This window comes from Engystomops pustulosus, chromosome 4 (genome assembly GCF_040894005.1).
Source record: "Engystomops pustulosus chromosome 4, aEngPut4.maternal, whole genome shotgun sequence".
In the NCBI taxonomy this organism is placed as follows: domain Eukaryota; kingdom Metazoa; phylum Chordata; class Amphibia; order Anura; family Leptodactylidae; genus Engystomops; species Engystomops pustulosus.
The window spans coordinates 32,294,074-32,310,122 of record NC_092414.1 but is presented as its reverse complement, the minus strand read 5'-3'; the positions used below and the strand labels follow the sequence as shown (position 1 = coordinate 32,310,122).

The 16,049-nt window shown below is 39.3% G+C and overlaps 1 protein-coding gene across 11 annotated transcripts in view; it reads left to right on the top strand.

Annotated features, from left to right (window-relative positions):
• PCDH1 (protocadherin 1) overlaps window positions 1-16,049 on the top strand; it is a 166,952-nt gene that overhangs the window by 108,629 nt on the left and 42,274 nt on the right. The window lies entirely within an intron of this gene.

Genomic DNA, 16,049 nt, shown 5'->3' with positions numbered 1-16,049 from the left:
TTTTATAATATCAAGTTAAAAGGTCACATTGAAGGATGAGGGGTAGAGCCCGAAAAATGTGGAATGTGACCCAATTTCTGCAGTAAGGGAATAAAGAATTTAAAAAACACCTTGACCTGGAGGTGGCTCCACCATTGACATCCGCTTGTACTGTATGCCTGCTACCCTTGTTGTTGGGGGGGGGGGCATATAAAATCGAAACAATCACTACTTTATTATCAAATAGTTAATGGCTATACAGTATAAGCAGAGTAGGACTACCCACTGGGCTGAATAAATATCGGTGATTCTCAGACATCTCTCTATGCACCTTCATACTGTAAAGAAACAGTACTTTTCTGGTATTGGCTGGCCCTATGGGAGGACAACAAACTCTTTGGTTAGTTGTGGTCCGGTGCCATAGGGATTTAAGTCGTGTCTTTGGTTATCAGTTTTGTAATACATGCTAGGGACATGTAATGCCTTTGTCTATTCACTTGTTGTTTGGGCAACACATTACACAAAAGAGAAAATTTAGACAATGAGTTGGTTCCCCATTGCCTCATGACCTCACTGACTCTCTTTATTGAATTCTAAACCTTTAGGAATGTTATATTTAGGATTTATGTCTCGATAATGAAGTTCTAAAGATGACCAGACGACCCTAAGTAATTAATTTGGAAGGAACCCCTGGGTATATTGGCATGTTCAAGGGTAGTTGACCTTGTTCAGTTGGTCCGGATTCTAGATTTTGTTGACCTCTACTAAATCTTTGGAGCAAAACTCTCAAAAATGTATTCATTCTATATGTTAAGATGTTGGAATGGGGGAAGTACAGACAGGAATATCTTACCATATGATTTCCACATGGTAGCAACAAGTGCATGTTCTCCAAACATGGAGTCATTTCTCATCAGTACTGATGTTGACGTATAGTTGTACATGGTCATAAAGAAACTTTTTTTTAAAAGGCTACCTTGTTGAGAAACTTACCACACTATATTCCATCATATATCTGATAAACTGGTCATGTTCTTTGAAATATGGCCATCTAAGGAATGGTCTTCAAAGAAATTTGGTTAATCTGAGGCCATCATCTGATGCCTCTTTGCATGCAATCTCGTACAGATCAAGTTGTCAGTCCTCCGGTTTCCTTCACCCAATGCATGGGTGGTGGAATCGGACCAGTATGGTTTCTTTAAGGCTACATTCACACTGCCGTTGCCCGCTGTACCGTAGCATGGCGGGCAACAGCAGTGCGCAGGGAGAGAAGGAGCACTGCTCACCCCCGCCCCTCTCCATAGGGATGTATGGCGCACGGCGCCGTAATATGGCAAAAGATAGGACATGTCCTATCTTTTTTCCGGGTACGGTGCTGCACCGTACCGCTCCTGTAGGGCGTCATGCGTCCATTGCCATCCATTGCCGTATATACGTCCCCCTTGCAGCAGTGTGAATGTAGCCTTAGTCCTTAAGCTTGCCGCCTCCAGCTACCACCAGCATGTTCTGTATTTCAGGTGCAGTATCTACAATTCATTTTACGAAAAATAAGTTTGTTTATGGAGTTTTTAGAAGCCTCTTAACCCACCTTTTATAACGTTCTCATTTATTGTCCAGATATTCCGGCTACAATCCTCATATTTCATATCCCTTTCTCATACATTAGTCGCTGTTTACTGGATCCGGTTTCTAATTTTATTAGTCAGTTATTAAATCAGCAAAATTAAATACTTTAAATATTACAGAAATATTACATTTCTCAATTATATTTCGCATTAGTTTTATCAAAACGGTGGCGTAATTCTAATGCAATATATTTTCCTTGTCGTTTCTTTATAGAAGGCACAAAGCTTTGAAATAACTCTCTAAATGAAGGCTGTAATTAGTTTTTCCCTTTGGATCTCTCATGATGTAGTCATTCGGAGAGAGGCTCCCCAATTAACCCTTTCTATTCCCGCCTTTGCTGCTGCCAATGCAATTTTACATTGTCAGTCTTTGCGTTTTCAGTAATTATATTCTCCTTTTTGACCTTTAATGGGAACTTTAATCTATCGTATAGATTTGCTTTGTGGTCTCGGCTTATTACCATTACATTTTGATGGGTCCCATTGTGTATATTGTGTATATTGTAATGATGGTCAAATTGCACTGAGATATCTACAAAGGCTGTGTGTGCAACATGTCAGAGCTCAACCTTATTATTCTAGAGGACGAAGATTCTTCTGCATGTATATTTTCCGTAGGTGTTGGTAAAATGTTCATATGGCTGAAAGCTATTACTACCTGGCTGAGAATGGATGTGCCCTCTGAAGGGGGGCGCGTATGGATGTGCATTCTGAAGGGGGTGCCTATGATGTGCCCTCTGAAGGGGGTGCCTATGATGCGCCCTCTGAAGGGGGGTGCCTATGATGCGCCCTCTGAAGGGGGTGCCTATGATGCGCCCTCTGAAGGGGGCGCCTATGATACCCAACAGCTCATCTCCCCAGATATAAAAAAGGAATGGGCAAGTAAACCAAGCCTTTTACCTGACCTACTCCTATCATGAGAGTGCCTGTACACCGCCACACACATCCCCTCTGAAATTTGGAGGTTTATCTGACTATGTTTAAACTATTCTTGGGGTATTTTTATTTCCATAAAATGTTTTTCTTATTTCTGTATCATTCTGTAAAATATATTTTATAATGTTATATCCTATTTTAACCACCAGCCCTCATCCCCCTCTTGCCGCACGTACGATGCATCAGTATATACTTGCATAGATACGTAGGATTTCTTTTTGGATACTGTAGGTCTAAATTCAAGGCCTGAAACCACAAATTCAACAATCATCCTTTTCATTATCTTGGTCAATTTAGTCCATCAGCAACCGGTGCGCTGATAATTTCCACTCTCATTACAACATAAAGCCTAATCATGGATGCAGTGTTTCTCCTGTCCCCTGTTCTGGCTCTCTCTCTTCCACTTTCCTTTTACCTCTTAGCATCTCTCCATCTTTCTTATTTATTGTGTAATTGCTATTGTTTTATTTGCCACACGTCTTCTGTTCCGCTGGGATCCCGAGGAATTAAATTCATAATTAATTGACCTGTATGACACTGTTCATACCTCCACGGTGAGGAGAAAATCTCTTGGTGAACCGGTGACATTCACTCCAGGGGATGTTAGTGGAGGAATGATTATCTGATATATACAGGTCACACACCAGCGATCCCATAGTCTGGCTGTTTGTGGCAGTATATATAGCAGCAAGAGCATTTATTCTTGATGCAGTCATAGTCTTCACACATGTCATGTTCACTTCCACTCCCCAAGGCTTCTGCTCCTTGGAGGGAGGATTATTACCAGCGATCAGCACTAGATGTTGTAAAGGTGGGACTAGTCTATTGATGCTGGCTAAAATGACTATATTTTTTATTATACAGCTTAGTTCCTGTTCTAAATTGTACTATTTTTGATACTTTTTAGTGCCGTGTTCCTACATATCTACTTTCTGGCCATGTCTCTGTTTCCATTCTTTCCTATTGGAGTTGTTCAACCACTATTGTCCATGTGGCTACTACACAAAATCTCTAGATTACTATTGGGGTGGATTAAGACTGCAATAGGCCCTGGGCTTTATGAATATTTTATAGCCCCTAAAAATTTGGAATTCACTTCCTGAATATGGTAGAATCAACCACCTTGGGGAATGGAGTATGCACCTCTTCTGTCTGCTTTCAGTCTTTGGTTTCAGGACCTTTAGAGGACCTTCAAAGGTTCTGAAATGGCTCTCGTGTACATGTGTATTAAGAGCAGAAACAGATGTAGGAGGATACATACTTGGTTTGGCCCATACCACTCAGGCAAAGCACCAAATTTCATTGAGGATATGTGTGGTGGTGTACAGGCAGTCCCTGGGTTACATTCAAGATAGGGTCTGTAGGTTTGTTCTTAAGTTGAATTTGTATGCAAGTCAGAACTGTATATTTTATCATTGTAATCCCAGCCCAAATTTTTTGGGTCTCTGTGACAATTGAATTTTAAAAATGTTGGATTGTCATAACCATTGTCATAACCAGGATTAACACTAAAGCTTCATTACAGAAATTTTATTTCTTACATCTATTTATTGTAGCCTAGGACTAAAGTTCAGTAAATTACCAAATTCCAGGGGTCTGTTTGTAACTACGGGTCATCTGTAAGTCGGGTTTTCTTGAGTAGGGGGCTGCCTGTACTGGCTTTCCCTCGGACAACGTATGTAGTGGAAATGAAAGCACTGTCAAGTTTGACTTGACCATTCCTTTATATTCCTTATGTAGAGCCTTGTGTGGGCCTACCCAGCAGCTCTGGGCCCCGGAACTTGTCCGGGTATGCCCAATGCTGGCCCTGGCCATGTCAAAGGAATCTAGGATAATAGTTTTGCAATCTGGTGATTTGGTAGAATGTACCATTTTAACATATCGGCGGTATCCTTTTTTTTCGGTTCTTTAATCTTCATAGCAACGTGTAATCGACATTCCTTATCAACAACCTGAAAGGTATTTTGGTGTGCATACTTATTGGGTGATTTAGGATCCATAATAATTTGGGGGTAGGACAATATGGTGCATCTTGGCACACCTTTCTGTATTTTTCCCCTCTCATTACCAATCCCTGTCTTGGTTTTTATAGGGTCTGAGCTCCCAGACTGAAAGCAGAGCTGTTTACATAAGAAAGGCGGATTCCGTTCTGGGTCAGAGGGTTCCATTAAATCCATGTCAGTGGCTGTGGCTAAGTCTGTTAGAATGCGGAGTCTGAGCTTCTTTCTATAGAGGGTGCAATCAAATGGGAAATCTGTGTTGTTGAAGGCGCTTAGACATGCAATGCCATTATTTTCCGGCTTTTCTTTACTTAACAAATTATGATAAACAACCGTTGTATAATATAAACCCTCGGAAAGGGGGGGGGGGTACACTCTACACTGAACGAGGACATGAAATAACCCATAATGTAGATAGATAATGGTAGATGCCCAACTGAGATAACCCATTTTTTTTAAATAATTTCACTAGGTCTAATATTCTTTTTATAAATGGTCTGATATAGTAATACAATTGAATTTTTATATAGTTCTCGGAATCCCTCTTTTGATGCTGCATACATTCTTCGGTTAGGAAAATTGACTGTTAACTCTCATCAAGAGTGGGTAATTCAAACCAAAAGTCCCATTCTTGTATTATATTGTAATATTTTTAATTACAAAATATTTTATGCTTTTAGAAAACACTAGAGGGAGCTATAACTGCTCACTGCATACTGTTTATATGTTCCAACAAATAATAAGTGTCATTTCTTAGCTCCACCTAGTGGTGACAGCATGCTTCAAAAGCTTCAACAATACATATAGGCTCTGATCTCTGTCTCTTGACTTGTGTAAACTTGCATTAAAGAAACTGATAACCACAAAATATTTAATCTTCAAATTATTTTGAATTTGAAAAGAAAGGATTCCTTTTAAGGTTAATAATCCGTATTTTTCTATTTTGGGGCCTTTTAAGACCTTATTTTATATTTTTTATTTTTTATCAATGCATATGGAACAGAGAATGTGCTCAACCAATTTTGTTTCCTTCAGATTCTAAATTTAATGAATCGTGAATATAGGACATTGGGAATTTGCATAAATGTAACCATTTGTTTATGCTCCTTTCAAGAGTCACGTTAATGAGCCATTATTATTCTAAAAAAAGCGTCTTTGGAGTGAAGTTCTATTTTTCTGATTCAGGCTGATGAATATAGCACAGTATGTATTTCTGACTTGTAATCTCTAATTTGTAATTGCAGTCGTGTCTTTCAGGCAAAGAAATGGTTACGTAGAGCAGATAAGTCCTCACTTTCCTCTGTACTGCTCAGCGTAGCAGCGCGTTTCAGGCCCCTGTGGCAGGGATTGGATTTAAAGTGTGGTTTCACATACTTGGTCCAATAAATCTCTTTGAACAAATTGCCCTGACTTTGCCATTTTCATCCTGATCACATACTTCATCATCAAAGCCCCCAGGAGCCCTCAAATAAAAATTGATGCACATACAGTCACTTATGAGTGAATTTTCTATCAACTGCATAATATCTCAGCCCTGATCACTACAACTTTGCAGATGATTAACAAAGCAGTGTGTAATGAAGAAAACATAGCGGGTTCTTCTGTTTTTCACACTATCCTTTTATGACTTCTACTGATAATGACATTGACAAATGAAAATTCATCTCTCTCCTCCTGCGGGAAAAATCTACCTGTTACAATCTCTTGTCTTGATCTACAGTGAACTCCAGCATTTCTCCAGTCCATTTGTTCGCACAGAAGCTTTAATATTTTATTAGTAAATACACGGTGCCTTGAAATGCTCTCATTGATCATACATTTTTCTAGATTAGTACTATATTTTTTCCCATAGTAACTTGTGCCAAGGTCTGTTTGACATTTTTTCACTCTATATCAATCTAGGTTTTCATTTTGATCCGTAGGTCAGCTGTTGAGGCTTAAATTAACTCTTAAACGGTTATTTCTTTTGGTTACAATCAAACCACAATGTTCAGCCATGCTCTTCTGGTTCAGAATTCGGGCTCACCCAGAAGAGCTGATTTTGTGTGAACGTCCACCCTTAACGGCTGCGATCGGTGCAGGGATGGATTGAGGATGCTCAACTTTTTAAGTGCCACCGGCAACCTCATGGGGAGCGAGGATCCTGGGGTAAATGGTGAACAAAGCTGTCAGTGGCATTTAAAGGATTAACACTAGATGAGTTTGGGACCTGAGTTCAGCTGCCTCCTGCACGACCAGGACACTCCTATCTACTAGCCGTGGCTGTGATTGGCCAGGGGGATGCATCCTGACCTGAACTATAAAATCAATCCTGCTCATCTCTAGTTAACACATTGTGGGGGTTTGCTACACCCATAACACCATAGATGATTCGATTCGTGTGGTGGTGGCACACTGTTACAGATCAGTAGGCAGTTCACTATATACTGTAGTATTGCAGTATTTGGTGGGAGTGAACAGGCCATCAACCATCATTTGTTATTCTGGACTTGGCAAACCCAAACCTGAATAGGTCCGCTCATCACCAATTACAATATTGATAGATAGGCATTAAATATCAGATCAGTAGGGTCCAAATCTTAGAACATCGCCAATCAGCAGTGGTCTGTACTCAAGAAATCTGTGTACTTTGTAACTGCTGTTGTGGCTCTTACCTTATCCTCCTGGCTCTGTATGGATTATCTTTTCCAATGCACTTTCTATGTTAAAGGGGTTTTACCACAAAAGACATTAGTGTATCCAATGACTACCGGGACGCCTGGCGATCGGTAGAATAGGAATCTTCAGGAATTAACTCATCCTGTGAGCCATTCCCAAAGTCTCATAGCAGTCTATGGAGAGCAGGACAAAAACAAGTCATGTCAGTAACAGGGGGATGGGGGCACACGTTCTGACGTCCCCCCCCCCACATTGAGAAATGTATCCACTATGCACAGGATAAATATCTTTTATGGACCTTTAAGTGCTATTTTCTTGCTAATACATAATCGATGAGAAAGTACTTCTACTTTTACATGTATCTCCACCTATATCTAGGGTTTACATGTTACAAAAATATTGACCACTTTTTAGGGTTTATTTACAAAAGCGGCACCTAACATGTCCAAGATTATATATATACCCATTTTTTATATACCCATTATTTTTTTTTTTTTTTTTTTTTACAACCCAAATAACTATTGCCTCCTTTTGCATTTCAATAATTTACATGTCCCATCCCGGACATTTATGGCTACCACTGTTCTTGTAAACTACTCGTAAATATTATTTCTATAGTCTTGGCGCCTCCATTTCTGGGTTATTTACCGTCAGTAGTATCTCTTCATGTGGAAAGCTGTTCAGAACTTTTTACAATTTCTGCTCTACATATGCTTGATATTTTACAAGCTGCACATAAAGTTTTTTTAAAGCACTCACAAACATTTTACAAGGGCTGACAGCACTTAATATCACTCTATTATTTTTGCACAATAAGGCTCAGGGATCTCTATAAACTTTGGTGGAAAATCCAACTATTTGGAATGTGTGAGAACTTGTGCTCTTTTGTTAATGGCCAACAATACTAAAATGACCAATGTTTAGGGGAGTGAGTGACCCATTGCTCGGGATCACTGACCTGAAGAAACTAATTTCCCATCCCTCAATACTATCTCGGTGTGTGCTTAGAATAAAGTCACTAATGTGCAACATCGTAGACCTTTATGCCAATATCTAGTTTACCAGTTTATGACCCTTTTGTTGGTCTACCGGGGGATGATGTCTTGGCTTTGTACTTTTGTTTTATTACTGTTTAGGTGATCTTAGAGTAAATTAAATTATACACAGTTGATAGAATTTTATTCTCCTCTATTACTTTTCTCTTTGTGATGATGAATTCCTGCACCTGACTTGGCTCATCAATCCAGCGGACGTGATGGAATGTCGACTTTTTTTGTAATCTAATTTTTGCCCAATGTGGTGGAAGTAAACTGATTAGTAAATATAGACCATCAAAGAGAAAAACTGAGTTGGGTAGAAAGAAACAAATTAATATAGTTATTTTAATTTTGCGTTCCACCGATGCATCTCGCAGAGAGGAGTTTACAGTAAGTATAGAAAATATTCCTTCAATGTTCCACCTCGATGAACAGAGTTAATTTACTTGTGGATTCACCTCTTTGCCGGCTTACTTTTATTAATCCAAATGTGCTACTTGAAAAATGGCTACACATAAATCTTTTCATGGGAAAGATGCAGCATTTTGGGCATTCTTTTAATCAAAGGGAAATATTTTCGAAAGTCATATTTTTCCAAAGATATATTGTGCTAGTGAAATATTATGAACTAGTGATTTGCCGATGGAAATTGCATTTTGGATGTTCCCTAAAGAACTCAACCGTTATAAAATTACGGTTTCCTGCATTTACAGATGAAGGATAGACCAAGTGCATCTCTCAATTTTCCTCTATTCTGAGTATATTTATGCGGATAAGATGGGTTGACGTTCCTCTAAATGGAAACCTGCTCCTATTCGCTCTATTTTGGACCCATTGGGTCCTACAAGGAGAGACCCTAATATATTATAGTAGCTGCTCAAGTAGACCCAAGATACTCACTATTGTTTTAAATATTTTAGGAATGTAGAAAGAAGGCAAAGCAATAACTGCTCAATACAAATGCCCTTCACTACGCAAAAGTGAAACACATAGGGGCAGATTGATCAAGCTGCCTCAGAGCAAGAATGTGCTTAGTTGCCCATGACAACTAATTACAGCTCCCCTTTAAAATATTCATGAGCACTGGTAAAATGAAATCTGAGCTGTAATTGGTTGCCATGGGCAACTTAGCACATTAGCCCCATAGAGCAGTAAAAAATGGGCCTTGTGTATAGCAGATAAAACACACTCTCAAAAACCACTAAAACTACACTCAATGGTGTGTACTCTTCACACACAAAAAAAGTCCTAATAAACTACGTGGTGTCAATGTAGTAGATACAGAGAATATAACACTAAATGCAATATACCCAAAATATAAGGAATGAAGGCCTCAAAAATATATAATGGGAAATTTATATCACCAATGCCCATGGAAAGTGGGGGGGGGGGCGGGGTTGTTGCCTCAGACGTGTCGCCAACCTCATGGCTTTCTCAAGGGTAAAGACTTAGCTACAGTTTATTGTAACTTGTTTGTGAAGAGCGCATACCCCATTCAGTGTGTTTTTAGATGTTTTTAAATGTAAAACTTTAAGGTAAGCATTAATCTGGAATACATTAGGCCTTTTTTTACACCGGCTCTTTGGGTTTTGTTTTAAAATATTTTATTATAATTGAAATTGGTGGAATTTGGAATTTTTGTCCATGAGTTAGGTGTAAAATTTTAAAATCTTTGAGAATTTAATTCCAAATTCTCACATTTACTTCTGTCCTTAAATTGGTGACACTTCCAAATGTTTCAACATCTCCAACCACTCACTTGTTCTATTTTTAGACTTTTATATACCGGTTTTAAAACTCAAACTTCCATAACAGGTTTTTCTAGCCGAGAAGGGTGGGACATTAATGTTAAAGCCATAAATTAGCACTGAAGTTACAAGCCAATAAAAAAATGCAGTAAACACAAGGTATTTTCATAAGAAAAATATTCCTGTGGATCCACAGATTTGAATAATTCCACTGATCCTCGATAAAATACACGTTTCCTGTATTGAAAAAATTTTGGTCAGCATAAAATGGATTCTCATTCGTCAGATGAAATAATACTCTATCAGTCATAAATACATTAACATAAAAAACTTTGGGCCGATTGCCTGTCTCTAGCACTAAGCGATTTAACTCCTCTTAGCATTGTAAAAAAAGAAGGCAATTTCCTTAAATAGTGGTTTCCTTGAGGCAGTATACTGTTGTACTGTTCCTCCTGGGTTGTCTGCCTTGATCTTGTTTTTCCTTCTCACATCCAATCTTGTCAGGGGTCCTCGGAGAGTTTTTGAGATAAATTTGAAAATTGTTACGCCATAGATCCTCTACAAGAACTCTTTAAGCTTGAAGAGAATCTCTCTAGGAAATTCTCCAACCATGCGCCTCTCTGAAGAGAAATCTTGCACTTGTATCTTACTCATTAAATATTTTTTTGCAACCCATCAAAACTGCTTGAGGGGAATGAATACTAAAGTTACATAAAGTTGTTCTTATATTAGATCTTTCTAGACGGTGTTACATATGATGACATCTCAGACCTATCAAATTTTATCTGTTCTACTGTTTCGTCTTACTGTTGTACTAAACCCTTTTTAACCAAGAATGGATTTTCATAGTTGGACCCGATGTATATATTTTTTATTATATTGCCCGTTATGTGGTCCAAATTAATCTCAAAATTTGGCAATGTATGGATGGTTTCCTGTCATAGCCCCCATACACGTAAGACGAAAGTGGTTGAACTAGTCAAGGATGTTTTTGTGTATTGGGCTTTCCCAACTCTTAACTGCTTTAGGATCTTTATAGCATTATTTGTTTTAAATTTTAATATGTCCGATTCCACAACAAGGTGAGCCATTGTCAGATGTACATAACCTGGGAGGGTAGTTTCTCCCTTAATCTGGGATTATTTAATCCAATGGGGGAATGGAATTTCTCGCAAGTGGACATGTTGTTCGCAAAAAGTGATGTTCCCCTTCCCTCGACCTGGCATAGAATTCAGCTATAGCCTGCACTATGATCTCTTTCCCTGCTCCTCCATGTTTCCTCTCACTCACTTGTTGTATAGGTGGCATAGGGGGATAAATAGTCAAAATTCCTGGCTATGCACCAAAATTTGTCATGGTTTTCATACTATTCTGGTGAAATTTAGTCCTGAAAAGAGGCATGCAAGCTTGTAATACTTTTAGATCTCTTTTCTGACCCACCAGACAAGGATCATGTTCATCAAAATGTAGATTGAACTCCTACAGGCAACAAAATAGCAGCAATTGTATGGCAAAAAATTATTTGCGCAGAGTTAGCCAATCAATAAGCAGTAAAGTGTTAAACTATAGTACATTTAATGTGCAACATATTTATTATAAGGCGTCCATAATAACAATGGCATATCTTATGTTAAAGGGGTTCTCTAGTGACAGTGAGTTGGCCCCTATCCACAGGTGTTGGTCTCAGTGATGGTACCCCCAAAAATCAGTTGTACCCCAAAAAGAACAGAGTAGCCAGTCACCCATGCTCCAGCTTCTCTCCATCTGACGCTAATGGATACAGCCGTGTGTGGTGCTCGACTATCTTCGTCATCATCCTAGAGTTGAATAGAGCAGCTGGAGCTTGGGCTATTTGCCGCTCTGTACATTTTGGTCTGCAACGGATTTGTTGTCTTGTTGTCACTGGAGAACCCCAATAAAGTTTACGGTTGAGTTTACATTTGTGCTGGAGGAGGAGTTAGGAGTCTCTGTTGCAGGTTCTGCTTATTATGTTTTTCCTCCAGATAAAGGACACTCCAATGGATGACATTCCAACAGATGCCTGTGCCGGGCACAGGTTATGCCTTCTATCTAGGACGTCTATTACTTATCTCTTTTAGTTCCTGTAACAGAAGCACCTACAGAAGTTTGAACTTGGTTTTAGTCTGTTTAGATAAATTTACATTATTAGATGGACTCTTACTCTTTACATTTTTCTTGTAAAAGAAAATTCTTTGCTAAAAGCCATGTCTATGTTGAGTGACATGTATTGAAGACTTTAGGAATGAATCTGCAGCTTGATCATCTCTAGTAGTTGAGGAGAACAATGGTCTTTGTAATCCAGAAATGAGCAAAAATGAACTTCCATTGAATCTTCTATGTGTTAAACCTCCTATACTGGGTTATGGATTAAGCCTAGGTGTCATTGGTGGTTGAAGTAGATTTGATCAGCTTATCTGTGTGTCACACATGTCTGGATGTGTATTGATTTAGAGCCGTGTAACTCTCTACACATGCATATGCTTATCGACACTTGGTGAATTAACACTGGGATATCACTTACTCATGTTTCCATATCTCTATATATATCATTATCTGTGCTCACACAAGTAGCTTACTGAAACCCCCATAACACGTGGTCTTTTCAGTCTTCCTACGTTTTATTCTTTCTGTGATCACAATGGGGAGGAATACCAAGACAGCATGTTCACGACCTAACAGTAGTAGTATATATTCTGGCTCCAGCTCTATTCCCACATTTAGAGGAGCAACATCATGCATAAGCCCACTAACCTCTTCACAGGGACCTTGTTTTAGTGAGTCCCTTTGCTAGTGGGTGTGACATCAAATGGCGTCCACCATCAAAGCAACACACTCTAGCTGGGACCAAGAATGAGCAGCGCCACGGTACCCATACTGGTAGGCTAAGCTCCCATGGCTTTGGGTCTCCACCAGCTTCACAGAAACAGCAAACTCCATGCAGTAATGCACCGTGTGAACAGGTATTTAATGTTCACCCTTCAATGATGTCTCAGAAACTGACTTGGCAATAGATCATTGTATAATGTGTAGATGAGCAGTCCAGATAATTCTCTCCTAATGTATAGTTTTTAATTCTGTCCCCTCGTTTATATTGGATATTTTTACACCGGTACCCTATACCGTCTCCAAGAATTAGAGATCAAGTAAGCAGCCACTTTGCTTTTGAGACCACATAAAATGGTGAGCGTTCAAGACTTGTTCCCAGCGCTTGGTACAATGTGGTGCTGCTATTTCTTTGTTGCTGTTGGAGACCCAGGGCCGAGAGCCATCGGGGCTTAGCCTGCCAATATGGGTACTGGGGGGCTACTGAGATACCGCATAGGTCACGCTGAAGAAGGGAGTAGGCTTATGGAAATTTGATCAAAATGCAACTAAGCACCTTGAGCTCAATTTATTAATGTAGACTATCGGTAATAGATCATAGCATATTATGTGAATGTGTGGCCCAGATCTTGATTTTTTAATGAAAAGCATCTAAGGCTACTTTTACACTGACGTACACATTCACCCGGCTACGGCCTGGCGGGTATTAATTAGCCATGATCCTATCTTTTTCCCGTGTACGGAGCGTTGCGGTGCTGCACATTTGTGGCGCCATATCGCTCTGTGCTGCCATTGCTTTCGATTGGGGGTGTATTCATGGTCCCAATCTTGTGGCCGTACATATGTCCCCCATATTGTTGTGTGAATGTAGCCTAAAACTGTTGCACAAAATAAAAAAGCTACCTTAAACGGCTGTATATTATAACATGGAGACCCAATAGTTTATTGATTTGCACTGTATGACATCCAACACAAGTTTCCAGATGTAACCCGGTGTATACCATCGACAATGGGGTGGTAAATGCAGTATAAAGACAGTCCTAATTTCCACAGCCCCTTCAATCCAATCTTAGATCTTCCACTTGATTCAATAAATTACCAATCGTTGTAATTGTTTTGTTGCATAAATGGACTGATTATCGACTTGAAAATGATCTAAACTCCCATGGCCTCTATTCAGTATGCGCAGTCCAATTATTTCCACGTTGACTCTTTTGGAGCGCAGTATCTTGAGTAACACGGCTCCCATCCTCCACCCTCGCTTTGCTGCTTTCGATAATTTACCTGCTAGTATTTTAACTGCAGCCGACAGTGACAACACACAAATATATATCATTTCTTTTTTATTTTTTTCCTACCTAGCGCTGCGCATTGACCTTTTATTGGCTAACTGATGTTTAGAATATCCCGGTTTGCAGAAACACTTATGTCTTGAAAGCTTTTATCTGTAAACATGAGGCAGCCAACTAAAGAAAGCATCCGTGCCATTGTGAGAGCAGGCATCTGTGAATATCCATAAACATCTGTTACTTAATACAGGTATCGTTTCCGCCTGAGACAAATGGCCGATGCCTGGATATTGTGGGCATTCGAACACAGAGATTTCAGGGGCTGAGGATTTGACTATAATCTCAAAAGTGTTATTGATGTCCTGGTGTGTTTTTTTTCAGCATCGAAATGGAGCTCTGCATTAGCAGAGGTGGTCAATGTGTTTACAAGGCTTTAACAGGGTTTCCAGAGATTTCTTGAATGCTTCTTCAAGAACACTGAGCCTAAACTCTGACACCTTATCATCTATTCTCCGACCTACATGACTACATTCTTATAAGGGCCTTATCTGATAATTATCCGTTCTTAAATGAACTCTAAGCAGTCCGACTTCTCTTATGGCTGTTTACATCTGCCTTGTAGTTTCCATCCATAACCGTGTGGATATGGATATGAATGGAAGTCATAATAAGGGTCAGTCTTAACAACGGGAACAGTGGTAATGCATGCGGTGCTATGATTCTTGTCATATTTGATAGAATCTGAGACAAAAAACTCCTAAAGGAACCTTGGAGACAAAGCACAGTGAACAGAGCTTCAAGGTAGCCGTCGACATAAGTTGATTGCCAGACACTGATTTTGGCTTGAACAAAATAACCATGTAGTGTGTAAAGGGAAGACCAGACTTTTTCAACGGTCTAATATGAGTAGATAACCCGGTCAGTCATGATGAATTTCATTAAGGCCAATCTATTTTTTTCTTAAGACAAGTTGGAAGCTTTTTTCGTATGTCCCATCTGCAAATAGTTTAATGGCCTCATTACAGGGCAAATGAGAATTCAGATGACCAGTTATCTAAAGTGTAACAGGATAACAGGACCAGATCAAGGTCCCTTGAAAAGAAAAAATAAAATCAAGCACCATATACTCTCTTAGGCCGACTGCATATGAATTGGTGCAAACTATGTTAGTCCGATCCCATGGACTGCACAGTATAGAAATATCATGCAAGGGAATGCAGATCCAGCAGTTCACCTGGAAAACGTGGTGTCCTTGCATCACTGTTCTATATCCTGTGCAATGTATGCAGTCTGTGGGATCAGTCCAACACATGGTCTGTTTAGTGTGCAACTGGCCCTGGTCTGGATGTCCTTCTTAAAGTTAGCTTAAATGGGAGGGCCTATACAGCAAAGACCTTGAGTCAATTTTCCTTTTGACCCTGTTCTTTATTTTAAATCTGGTATGTATACAGGATTAACATAAATCCTGCAGTTTTCTATATTTTGCAAGGATACCATGGTTAATTTTCCCAAACCAATTACATGAATTACTTGGAACAGATGTTATAGACATTGGTTACGGTTCACATTGGATTCATTATCTACAGTCAAGAGCCTTAGTCAATAGTGATTCCATTTTGGACCAATATGGGCTGTTTGAGATTTTGTGGTATTTTAAATTTAAAAAAATCTGGTTTAGTATTTAGAAAACAAATGTTTCTTGATCCTCATTCCCTTATTATCTTCTCTACTACTTCCATTGTGCTGTGGTTTCTATAGCATCCAGGCTCACACCTTCATTCTCTAACAAAGATTAGTAGCTGCGATGCATACATTATCATTATTCTAGAGCAAACACTTTACGTTCTGTTTTTCCAGTTGCTAGGGAATTTTGTTCTCATTGATGATGGTATGTACATAGAGTCGCGATCCATTTATATGCGGAAGGCAATGT